Below are 13,293 nucleotides of genomic sequence, written 5' to 3'. Positions count from 1 at the left end.
GTATTCCTGTCCATTATGTGCTCTTCGTGAATTTAGTGCAATTACGTGTAGAAAAAGGTCATTGCTTTTTTTGAGGACGGCATTGGAAGCTGCCATTTTTCAATGGTGTATTTCTGTGCTGTATTATTCCCCCCAACAAAAAGCAGCCAGAAAGGTGTGTCAAAAAGGCAGATTATCTTTAAAAATGCATGGAAGCTGGTAGTCTGGTTTCAACACAGCTCTGTGTAATTTATGATTGTTTTCTGTCACATTAACTGTTAACTGTCCTATTTGGTAAAGATGCATATTGATAGGAAAAAAACCCAAATGAGAAGCAATAGAATATTCTGAAGAAAATTGCTCAAGAGATATTTCTCCTATGAGGACAGGCTGAGAGTTGGGGCTGTTCAGCTTGGAGAAGAGGAGGCTTTGGGGAGATCTTATAACGGCCTTCCAGTACCTGAAGGGGGTCTACAAGAAAGCTGGGGAGGGACTTTTTAGAAAGGCAGGAAGTGATAGAACAAGGGGTAATGGCTTTAAACTAGAAGAGGGGAGGTTTAGATTAGATATTAGGAAGAAATTCTTCACTGTGAGGGTGCTGAGCCACTGGAACAGGTTGCCCAGAGAAGCTGTGGGTGCCCCCTCCCTGGAAGTGTTCAAGACCAGGTTGGATGAGGCTTTGAGCAAGTGGTCTAGTGGTTTAGCTTTGGTCTAGTGGAAGGTGTCCCTGCTGATGGCAGGGGGGGTTGGAACATGATCTTTAAGGTCCCTTCCAACCCCAACCATTCTATGATTCTATGATTTTGCTGGCCTGTTCCTACTATAGCAACAAATAAACAAGCTACCACACAGACAGAAGAGATTCTGTCCAAATTTGGCTCTCCACCCATGGGGATAGATGTGGAACTGAAGGCACAGTGATCCTAGCTGTTAATTTTCTTGGGTGTTTGCTCTGTTATCTCACTTTCCTCCCTATAAAATGGGATATTAATCCTTCCTTCTTTCAGAGAATTAGTTAGGTTTTGTACAGTCCTTTGGCACTATTAATGAAGGATTTCCTCTGCAATTTAACTTGCCTCCCTTTGCGCAGATACTCCACACCAGGAACCTTTCTCTGCAGAGTCAGATTTGCTGTTTTACATTAGGAGCTGATGAATGTAAAGCTGAGATTTTCTGCAAGAATCTGGAAGAGAAGCTGAAATTGCTTCAGTGAAAAGTGAGCCAGTGTGGTGAGTTTTATATCCCTAAATTAGCACTGAAAAGAAGGGGGAAACTTAAGAAGTAATTTCACAGTAAAGCCTCAGTATGCTGGTAAGTAGGAAAATAAAGTATTCTTCATCCATGAATCATGCTCACTTCCAGGGAGGAGGGATAGATACTTATCACTCTTGCCATTTACCCTCTAGCTAGCTGTCTGAAGAAGAGTCATGCACCTATAGCCTCACGTTGAAAATATCTTCTCTACTCTCTCGAGTTGTTATAATGGTTAGATAGAGAAGAGTTGTGAAGGACTTCATTATTCTCACCATTTAATTTTGCAGGATGCCCTTTGGTGCTTCTGTGCTGTGGTACAGCAGAGTCATCCTGACTGATGTATACATCTGGTGGACACCAAAATAAGGCTACTACTACTAAGAAATACTGACTTTGATGTCATGAATTACAAAAAAAAAAAAAAAAGCACTAAAACCATTTTGGAAATATGAAGTAGCAATGCTTATTTATTTAGCAGCCATAGCACAGAAGGAGAACAACAAAAAGCAAATAAAAAACTCCTAAAGTATGGGAGTCTAGTGCTCGCAAGCACCAGTTCAGTTTTATCTCCTATGGATACAGCTGGACGCAGCAGCAGGAGGGTTATTTTCTCCCCGTGTAATTCAAGTCACTTCCACAGGAGACAATAGGCAATCCTAAGAGCTAAGCACTAGGTGTTTCATATTTGCTGAATCTCTTGCTTTGAGTCATTGATTTCTTCACATCGAATCTCATCTCTGGCCCAGTTAGTGAGCCATTAAGTGAGGAGTCTACTGTGTTGATGAAATAATAATTCTGTTTACAGAGCGCCTTCTCACCAAGGCGCTGTAGGTGTAGCACAGTATCTGTTTAATTTACACTCTTTTAATAATTAAAGCTTTTCTGCCTAATGCCTTTGTGAAAAACTGAATTCTTATGCTGTCTCCAACCAGCAGCAATTGCAGAGAGGCTGCTTGGGGAGCAGTTCCTAGAAGGTTGCCCATTTGTTTGGCACCAGAGCAGCCTTTCTTCTAGGATGAAGAAAACATTTCCTTCTTTTGAATAACTTGCTCAGGCCATGTGCACAAGCATGTCAGCTGAAAAGCAGAATGCAGTGGTACTCTATTTCTGACATACCTTTGTCCCATTAGAGACCACCAAATTCCGAAGACATAATTCATGTGACACTTCAAAGTCTTTTTCCCCTTTCTAAAAATTTAAGATATGCTGAAATTATATATACTTCTTAAAGAATAAATTGGCTGATGATAGGAGAGAAAGGTACCAGAAACTTCAGAAAATAAGGGCTAGGGTGACTTGCTGCATCCAGCTCAATCCGGAACAGCAGGAGTTTACCCACCCATCTGAGAATTCCCCTAGAGGGGAGAAAATCTTGTTCATACAGTTTCAGACAATCACCTTCTACAGCACTCACTCTTTTATATTTCTTTTTTTTTTCTTTTTTTTTTTTATTCTTGTTCCTGTTTGGGGAAAAAAAGGAGAAAGGAAGGAACTGAGGTGTGCTGACTAAGCAGCCAATGTGCTGTCTTACCCTCTAGTACTTGCACACTGCTGGCCTAACTAGGAACCATTCCTTGGTGTTCTGCTTAAGAATCCATAGCGGCACTTGCAAAACCAGTCCAGAGATTTACTTCCTTGGTCCACCAAAGTATATTTTTGTATGCTTAGTGAATCCAACTCAGGAGGGAATAAAGGTTAGTTACAAAGGCAAAAAACCCCCCTTTAATCATAAAGGCTCAGTTCAGGAAGAAAAAGCAGGTAAAAGCTGATAGTCTGTGTTGGCAGGAACGAATTAATTTGCCTCTTGTGCCTATGTGAACATTGGCTTCAGGAAGTGGTGTCCGTTCTCACTGCCATGGCATGTCCCTTGACAGCCTTGTCAGGGGACCCCAGCATACTTGATACATTATACTGGTTAAGCTGCAACATCTTGAAAGCATCCAGCTTTCTCTTAATGTGCCTATTTTCTGTGCCTTCCCTTCCTATATTTGAACGGTTCCTGGCTAAGGAAAGGTGTAAAGATAGACAGTCATTTCAATTCACATTGCATCATACCAAACACTTTCTGAAGGTAATAGGCTGCAGTAGTAGATGAATAGGTCTGGTGGCATTAGCTCACTTCTGAGTAGTCTCTTTCCTGAAAACCATGGTGTCTGGGTGCTGATGAGGACTGGAGCTCATGGGCAAAGAGTCACCACACCCCCAGGGGAGGTGGTGGCTGAAAGCAAACTGTCATTGGCCATACTGCATGAGTGGCACAATTGCTGGTGTGCAGACATGGGAAAAACTGAAACTTACAAACTGCTCAAACAATGCCTTTGAAAATATTTTCCTAAGATTTTTACTTTGCTTCTGTCACAAAAAGCAGGGCTAGAAAATAGTTTGAAATCTTTAAGATAAATTCTTTTGTACCTTTCCTACAGATGCAGGTAATTGCAGAGAGATTTGGGATCTGTCTAAGTCAGATCCTACCCATTAAAAAAAATATCTCAGGGTTGGATTTGACATGCAGTGTTGACATCCTTCTTTCTATAGTAAGGCAGATGGTATGTTTAGCAGACAGCTACTTTGACAACTTCCCTTCTGAGGAGCTGAAGGAAAATGCTGAAAATTTAGTGTAGCTTTTGATATTTTATGTGCTTGCTGGACTAATCTTTATAAAATCTTGATGCTGGGGGGTCACACTTATGGCCACCAGAGGCAGATGCAACTCCAGAGACATCAGTAGAATTGCATCTCATTGCAGTTATGAAGCTGGACCTCCCTTTGAAGAAAAATACTGCCTTACTTACATTAAGGGGAGAACAGACTCACCAGTTTCTGAGCTTTGATACTGATTCTGCAAGCTTGTATGACTGCAGGATCTTTCCAAACCTATCATTTCTTTCCATTAGGAAAATTACCTGCACAAACCTTTCAAGAAATTATTAAAAAAAAAAAAAAAAACTCCTCCTCATAGTTTAAATTATATCTTGAGTTATTCCCTACGCATTGTGTGTGTTCTTTACTTTCTTCCTTTCACTTTGTTACACTAGAAACTACCTTCTGTATCCTAACGTTGAATAGCTAAATGCCCATATTATGTGATAATGACTAACTCCAGAAACAGACCCAGAAGCCATTATAAAGAGCTATTGAATGAGATTTAAACTGCCAATGTGCTCATTTAGAACGAGATGAAAGGCAGGCAAGTTCCTTGTAGAGGGAGTCAGTCTAGAGGTTTCATTGTATCACCTCCTTCTTTAACAAGAGATTCCCAGAATGGGATCTCAAAAGTCTTCTGGAAACCTTCCAACTGGTTACTGCAAATATATTTTTCAAAATAATTCTTTTCCACAAGGTGAAATGTATCTAGTTTGTTTCCAATGGTATTGGTTTGAATCATAGCAAGATATATACCAGATTTTTACTTGAATCTTTGTGAAGAGTGTTTGACTTGTTTATAAAATTTTTAGGGCCACATGTAATCAAGTGGCAATGTGTTTTGGCATAGCTGCAACTGTGAATACTTTTAGTGTGTCTGATATTGCTGTGTCTGATTTTGGTGTGTCTGGTAAAAGAGACCGTTACTGTATCTTTTCTGAAGGTACAGTCAAAGAGGTTTCTTCTCACACAATAAGCCACAATTAAAATTGATTATATATTAGTCTAGAGAGATTTCTTTGGTTGAATGGCTTGGCCACATTTGCCTTCCAGTGGCAATGAGTTTGCAAACGATGGATCTCAGGAGCCAGGCAAGAAGGGCCCTCCACAGAAATCATAGCTAATGGATTTTATTTAACTCTATTGTTTGATTTATGGTTCAGTCTATTTATCAGCCTCTACTGTGATCATATAACTGTACAGGGAAGGCTTCTTCTCACCTGGAGGTCGGGGTGAAGTGTGAGTGAGCCTGCTTTACCACTGCTCCATTTCCCCTAAGGCAAGGCCATAGAGGAGATCATCAAATCTCTTATCTAGAAGATAAGCACAGCAGGAGCTAGTAGGAGTGGAGGGGGGGGTGCAGTTAGGTTTCCTGGGGGTTTGCTGTAGGAACCTGTTCAGCTTGTTGAGACACCACTGGTTATGTGGCACTTTCGTGACAACTCTGCTTTCTGCCTAACAAAGGAAAAATAAGCCCTACAAATAGCATAGTGAAGAATGTTGGCAAAGAGAATAAGTCAAAGTAGGAAAGGTCTTTTCATATGAGGGAAATCTTTTGGGGAGGGAAGGGGGTGATGAAAACCAGTAGCTGTGAAATTGCTGTGTAATGACCAAGTAAGCAACCTCTCAGTCTGTCATTCAGAAAAATTATTGCAGTTTTCAGATTTGAGTCCTTGGAATAGTATGGCAGACTATGCTATGTATTTTATTTTTCGTACACTGTTATAGAAGATCTACCAACATTTTTGCAGCAGAAGTAACTTTTTTTTTCCTAGAGTGCATGTTGATACAGAGGAAAACGGTGAGGTTCAATGATTTCAGTGCTGTTAGTGCAACTATTGAGGAAATGATTGAAATTCAGGGATGATGTAATGTGGAAATGATCAAGTATCTTCCTGAGGGGGATGACCCTGGGTGAGCCCGCTTCATCTATATTCCAAAAAGCCACCGACTCAAGGCTGTTGGTTTAAGAAAAGTACTATTTTTTATCATCTTCATTGCCTTAGGATGAAGTGCTTGTAAAATGGTGGAAGTGTAATGAGAGCCTTATTGGATGAAGGACTTCCTAAACTAAAATATGAGTTTTGGCAGCTTGGCTAAACAAATACATTTACAACTAGCAGTGCTGAAAATCTCACATTGTCTACAGCACAGAGGTTATTGGAGGTTACACAAGTGTAAGCTGTTGTGGCAGTGCAATGCTTGTCTCTTTTGCTCGATATGAAGCTGCAGTTAAAAGGGGACTTGATGGCTGTGACAGTGGTGAAGGGGTGGACGAAATTGCAGAAAATATTTATATTTCCATTATTTATGGGGCAGTTCAGGCATACAGTCCTGATCACCTAATCTCAAAACAAATCAGTTGTATATATAAATCATTGAAGAAACCCTTTAAAATTAGACTTTCAAAGGAATGTTGTCCAAAAGGATGCCTAATGCAAGAGTTCAAGAGGAGCAAAAACTTACATATTTCAATCACTTTTCAATGCCATGCTGGAAACATGCAGCAGGTGACTGAAGGTGACATTCAAATGTTTGTATCATAAAGAATTTAGCCTTAGAATTGGTGGTAGAAGCTCTGAAAGAAATGAGAAATCCCTTATATTTATATTTATGTTTATGTTTATATTGACACGGTATAAATCAGTACTATAGTCTGACCTATGACTTTGCCTCAGCCAGGCCAGGTTTCTCTCTGTAGGTGTTTGTTCATGTAAAGCTGCCGATTTGTTAGGACTGAGTAGCACACAAAACACAGAGATTTATCTGTGCTGGTAACCTAAACCTTGACCTTTAATTCAGCTAGTCTGTGTCTTCCCACCAAGAGAAAGCTGGAATGGGATATATGAACAATGTACCAAAAATTTAGGTCTTTGGGCTTCAGATCCTTTCAAACATATAAGTGAAATAACCTCATCATGGCACACTTGAAAAGCTTCTCCGTGCCCTGCACAAGTGAAGAGAGTGAGGCAGAGAACTGCCTGCACACGCTGCAAAAAGGAATTGCATCTCAGGGGAGTTTGGGACTGTCACATTGCGTCTCACTCTGCGCAGGAGGGAGGTTGTCGGCATCCCAGCATTTCTCATGAGTGGAGCAATCCATTTTGTCGATCCACCAGCTGGCCCAAAGGCAGGGGGAGTGCCAGGTTCCCTGTCTGCCTGGTGCTAACCAGCTGGCCCTGGGCATGCTTAGGAGACCGCAGAGCCAAGCCAAAGGCAGGAGGCAACGCGGGGGAGCTGGCTGGTTACTGGACTCAGAGCTGGCAGCCTCACCCAGCCCAGGAAGCTGTGTAATCCGTACGGCTGCAGCTGGGGATCTGAGGACTTGGCAAAGGGGGTAACCTGCCTGCCAGATTTATTTTGGTCTGTCAGGCAAGGTCACTAGTTAATTCCTCTGGAGCATTTCAGTTTGGTTGCATCAGGATTTTCCAATGCAAAGCTGTAACATTGTAGAGACTGATGTCCACCTTTGCAGAAGAAAGTAAAAGGTTTAGATACAATGTAGGTGCTTATACTTAAGACTGAAATCTCTAATACTCTTTTTATACCTTTAAATAGCAAAGTCTATGAGTGCCTAATTTTCACAGTCTATGCAGCTCTCCAGCATCCCAAAGAACAGCCTTACCTCTGCTCAGAAGTGCTGGAAAAGCTGAGGGGCTCAGTCCCTTCTCACATGTAAGACATGAAAAGCCTCACACAAGGTGTTCTTCCCTCTACACCTCTTAATCACTACCAGTGAGCCCCATAAAAGCACAGTATCTGTGATTATGATCATTCAATGATACAACTGTGGTTCCCATCTATTTTCATGCAATGATTTAATGGGCTGAACAGTCACCTGAGCTATCAGACTTCTTCCCCTCCCCACTATCCCCTAGCTGTGTTTCAGAAGGGGCATTCAGCTACGAGAATCTAGAAGATGATTCTGGGTATGACAACGTGTTCCTAGGGAACCATCATACCATGTACTCAGCATTTCCTGTTGAGCAGTCTAGGTAGCTATCACGCTGGAGGGGGGATATACCTTAGATCCCACCTAAAGTGCTCAACTCTCTTTAATATATGGAATTTAGTACATCACTCTGGGGAGAAGATTGCTTTTTGGCTTCAGACACATTAGTCAGGTCTTGTAATACAGTGAATTGTAATATCAGATAATGAGGGCACTATGGCTGATCGTGCAGAGATGTCCAAGTTAGTATCAAATGGAAGTGGCATAGCCACATTTCACAAAGGTAAAGCACCATTTAGAGATTCCAATGTATCTGCACTGAGTCGGAAGTCATGTAGACAGGTGAGGGTCACAGTAAGATAAACATTGGACTGCCAATTCTAGTCCCAGTGTCAGCCTGTGTCAATCTCTTATGTTCATAATGAATCTAATTTTTATATCATCCCCGAAGTCTCATGGTCAGGAGCAGATATTGAATACTAATAATTTTGTTTTGAGCATGTTAGCTTATTCAGCCCAAATTCTTGGCTCTATTTCATTTGCTATAATTATCTTTTTATCAGCTGGCAAGAAAACAAAACATCAAAGCGGCTCTAGCTAAAGTAAATTCTCAACTGCATTAGAGACGGATACAACCACTATTAAACAAGACATTTAAATATTGTTTCATATAATGTTTATAAAGAATGTTGAGTTACTTCTACTTTCAAAGGTTAAGACAATACATGGAGGAAATTATGTAAAAAAATAATAGAGATAGTTTTAAGGGGAGCTAGTCACAACATTTCATGTTTGTCACCACTCACCACATTTTGAAATTCATTACCAAGAAAAAGATTTTAAGAGTAATGAAAGTGCCCTGAAGCTTCAGAATGTAAAGAAACTGTGACCCATTTTTCCAGTGAGACAAAGTAAAGATGTGGCAAAGGCCTGAGGATTGTTATTTCAGCACCCTAGTTTAGAACTCTATTTGTTACAGTGACCCTTGCAGAGTTCATGCAGGACTTGGCGTTTGATGGTACAAGTCTCCAATTAGTATTTTTCTCCAAAACACTCACAATTTAACTAAAGGCAAAAAGGCATCAAAGATGATGGAGAACATGACTGTCCAGTAACAGGATCCAAATTCACTTGGTCTAACTATGCACAATCTGATTAATCCCTGTTATCTGTTGCTGTAAAGATTTTGATTTAATTTTGCCTCTATTAAGCAGATGGCAATTTGAGTACTCTAAGATAATTCACAGAGGTCTTGGATGTTAGAACTCCTTCTGAGCCCTGAACTCCAACCTTGCCTAACATCAACAACTCACCTTTACAACAACTCCCATGTCACATATGTCCCTGGCCCTTAGCCTGTTTGTAATCATAGATGAGTGGAAGGTACTGCAGAAGGAAAGGACAGAAAGAAGAGAGCGAGCAAGTTTGTAAAGCTCCAAAAGCTTCAGCAGGCTGATGTTTTAACTTGGGATGCAATGTGAATTTTGAAGCTGCCTGAATAGCTTCTCAGTGGGGCACGGTGCCCAGCTGGGAGATGGATGAGGGTGTGCTGAGGTGCCTGTGTTTGTCCTGCTGAGAGAAGCTGAACAGGCCAGTGGACACAGATAGGGAAAGGAAACTGAGATGTCAGGAAGAAACAGGCTACAAATAATGAAGGGAAGTACTGTGTTCAGATCTATCTATATATACTTCCTGTTTCCCAAAACCCATCTGAAAGTAAACTTAATAATATTAGGACATGTAAGTGTTCACTGTGAATCACGGCTAAGCGAACTGCAAGGGAAAAAACAGGTATTTTTTTGTACATTAAAGCATTTTCAGGTGCCCAAATAACAACCTTCTCACAGTGATTGAGGAAGAACTGTAAGTGCTATTTTTGAACAGCTTTGGATTTTCTTAGTAAACTGTTCTCCCAGCCCTGTTTGCAGTGTAATTACTGCCTATCCAGCAATAACAGAAATGAGAATGTCTTAGGCAATGTCTTTTTCCTCCAGAGACAATGTGAAATGGTGTTCGGAAAGGTACAGAATTGTAATGTACTTACAGGAAAAAAAAAAACAAACCACTACATAGTAATCAAGTGTGGAGGTTAGAGGGGAAAAAAAAACCCACCCCAAATCTTGATTAGAATTTGTATAAAAGTGTCTGGAATGTATCAGACCTACAAATAAACCTGGAGGAAAAGGATTTAAACCCCTGCTAGGAAACAAAAAGCCGGCAGATGGCATGAGAGACCTTGAGATTCAACATAAAGCTCCGATGGCCACTAATAGCTACTGTCTTCTGCAACCTTCTGTGCTCTATCTGGTTTTAGCCCTAACTACAGTATTTGCTAGATTCCTGAGGTTTCTTATTCATCAGCTGCACTTAGATCCACACAGTACATTTATTTTTAGGGACAACTAAAATTCGTTTAATAACTCATTCAAACATGCTGAGTAAAAGCCTAGCTCTGTTGAGTTAACCATTGACTTCAGTGAGGTTAAAATTGTACATGTTATTTTTTTTTTAATGCTCATGCTGTGGAGCAAGCATTTCATTTCCAGGAGGGATCTGATATTAATGGTTTTTTCCTTTCCTGTCACGCTGTAGCTCCTTTCTCTGGAGCAGAATGACCATGCTTTCCTGAGAGTCACTGTGTCATTTAAAATTAGTGACTCAAAAGAGCCAGGTCTGATGGACAAAAAGTTTGTTGTCTTTGTCTAGGATATAAAAGACTGTGTCTCCAATAGCCTTTTGCCTTTCCTACTGTAATAGCAGGATTCAGTTCTAGGCTTTTATGAATAATCCACTAAGGTTTAACCAAAGCTGACCGTGAACAAATTAAGTACATTGTTTTGATTTTTTCAAAATGTATAGTTATTTTACAGTTGGATGAATCTGAAAATGAAAACCTTCAACTTAGCAATAAAATAAAATCATGTGGTTAGGACATGTAGTGGAAAAACTTATTTTTCATCTTTGGAATCACTGAAGAACTTGCAAAAGACATATGGGACCACAAATTCCTAAGCATTTCTGACTCCACCAAGTAGGTAAGTAGTCATACCCTTCTGGTGCAGAAAATCAGGCACAGAAATCCCCAGCCTCATGTAAAACTCCATTACAAAGCTGCAAAGGCAGGATTAGGACTCAAGCCTGGCCTATGCTTAGGCCTGCATCTTTTTTTTCTGACACTCATATTTTTAAACAATACTGCAGTACTATAATTGCAAGGTCATGTTCTATGATTACTACAGTAAAGTCCAGAGTTCATTAATTCATATCATTGAGAAGGACTAGGAATGAAAAGCAGAGTGCATAAAAGCTCAGACTGTGAAGTGCACTTTTTAATACTCGGTAGGTTATATAACTTTGGTTTGCTTTATAGGATAGGACAGGCACGATTTCCAAATGAGGTTTAAATCTGGACTGCAGACATCCTCCCAGATGGGCTGGAAACATCTATGTGGTGCATCAGAAACTCCAGAAGGGCTTTTTCACACTTGTGCTGCTAATGCTCTTAATTCCTTTGGCAAAATGAGCTGGTTCTAAGTGTTTTGCTTTGCCATGCCCACTGCCAACCTCAGGCTTTACTAACTTTCATAATACGTTGATTTTACAGCTGCAACATCAGTGGAGTCTTTCTGTCAGTCGAAGGCATTCAGCCGCCTCAGCAAGAGGACAATAACAAACAGGAACTGGACAGAAACGAAAGCTGCCCCTTCAAAATGGAAACAGTAAGAGCTGTGTCTCAGGGGTTCCTTCCAGAGACTGGGGTGAGGAGTGGGTCCGGGCTTTGCCAGCCGCCACTTCCCCCTCTGCCTGCGCCTGTGGCCCAGCCCGGGCTGCGTTACCAGCTGGGTGATGGTGGGTGGATTCCCTGGCTGTGCTCTGACATTGCAGGACATTTTCACCTTTCTTTCCTTGTGTCTGGGACAGTGAGTAAGATAGGAGTTTCTTTAGGATTTTTGGGCTCAAGCCATGGTACGCAGCGTCTTGCTTTTGGGAGATTTACTGCCCATGAACACCACAGCTGGTGGAAAGTGCTAACAGAGGAGCTGCTGCTGGAGGAAAGGCATGTATGTGTGGTTTTAGCATGGGCAGGATACCTTTTTCCAGGCATGACAATTTAGCAGAAAGAGGTGTGCAGCTGTTCTGGTGGCTGCCCTTAATTGAGGCACCAGAGGTGCCTTCTCTTTGGTGCAGGATCCAAAGTGGGGCTTCAGCAGGGACAGACCTGACCTGGCACTCATACTGTTTTTTTACACTGTACAGTATGTATTATTATATGTTGTCATTGTAGAATAGACAAATTTAGGATTGCTGATCAGTCTCTGCCTTCAAGTTTTTTCCAATGACTTCAACAGCCTGTAAATTGTTTCTGGGAGAAGGAATTTGCCTTTATGAGCTGCTTGTATGTTTTGTACTGTGCATCCCAGCTTGATCATTGTTAATTAGTGTCATGCTTCCGTGTAGATGACTGTGTTTTACTGCAAGCAGAATTACTTTTCTTACTAATGAGTTTTTTTCTGTTACTAAATTCCTGATCTAGTTGTTGAGCATGAAATTTCATTTTACTTCTCTCACTACATCTCTTCATTACCTTTGTCTTTCCTGAAGTTGTTGACTGGCAAAAGTTTCTCTTTTGTAAACAAGCAGATTAAAGAGAAAGGTGTTGGAATAGAAATGACAGTGTGATCCTATGAAAGTCAATGGCAAATCTCCCATAAACCACAGTGAAAACAATACCAGGAATAAACAGCCTCTCCAGGTGTAATATCAATATGATTTTAAAAGGAAAATGGAAGGCAATACTCTTCCTCTCCTCTCTTGTTTGGGGCTACCCTTTTTGCAGTGTAGCACTTCTGATGAGTTAGGAAAACAGCTTTTGTACAGGGAATTTGTGAATGCTTTATTACAAATAAAAACAGTGCGAGAGCTCATGTTACTGCTCTTAGTTTGAACATACTTGCATGAAAAAAGAGCTGTTGAATGGAGCACTGGCTATCTGCATATAGACCCAGTACACATGAAGGGTCTCACATACAACATATAGAATAACTCAGGGCTGGGGGAAGGGAAAGATTTTACCTTTTTGCCCTCTGTAGGTTATCCTCAGGAGAGGCTTAGGGGCAGAGGCAAACATGCTTGCCACAGGGTATGCACCAGGCCTCAGGCAGGGTACAGCTCACTGAGCCCTGGTTTGAACAAACTCAGAATGTCTTATGTTCTTCTGGAAGTAATGAGGTAAGAGCAGTACACTGAGAAAAACTGGTTCTTGTCTAATGTCAAGTTGGTGGCAAGCTGCAACTTGAGAGAGAGAGAGAGAGTACTATACATTACTCAGGTTTCTGCTCTTGAAAGAAAAACACTGAGAAATGTTATTCTGTAATTGTTCAGCTATTTAGTCTTCAATCGTCTTTTGATAGCTCAGTTTTTAGTTAGAAAGAAAAGTATTTTCTTTAATGACAGTTTCCTGACAG

The sequence above is a fragment of the Antrostomus carolinensis genome, unplaced genomic scaffold (genome assembly GCF_000700745.2).
Source record: "Antrostomus carolinensis isolate BGI_N321 unplaced genomic scaffold, ASM70074v2 scaffold12884, whole genome shotgun sequence".
Lineage (NCBI taxonomy): Eukaryota > Metazoa > Chordata > Aves > Caprimulgiformes > Caprimulgidae > Antrostomus > Antrostomus carolinensis.
The sequence above is the reverse complement of the archived record's forward strand: the minus strand, read 5'-3'. Positions refer to the sequence as shown.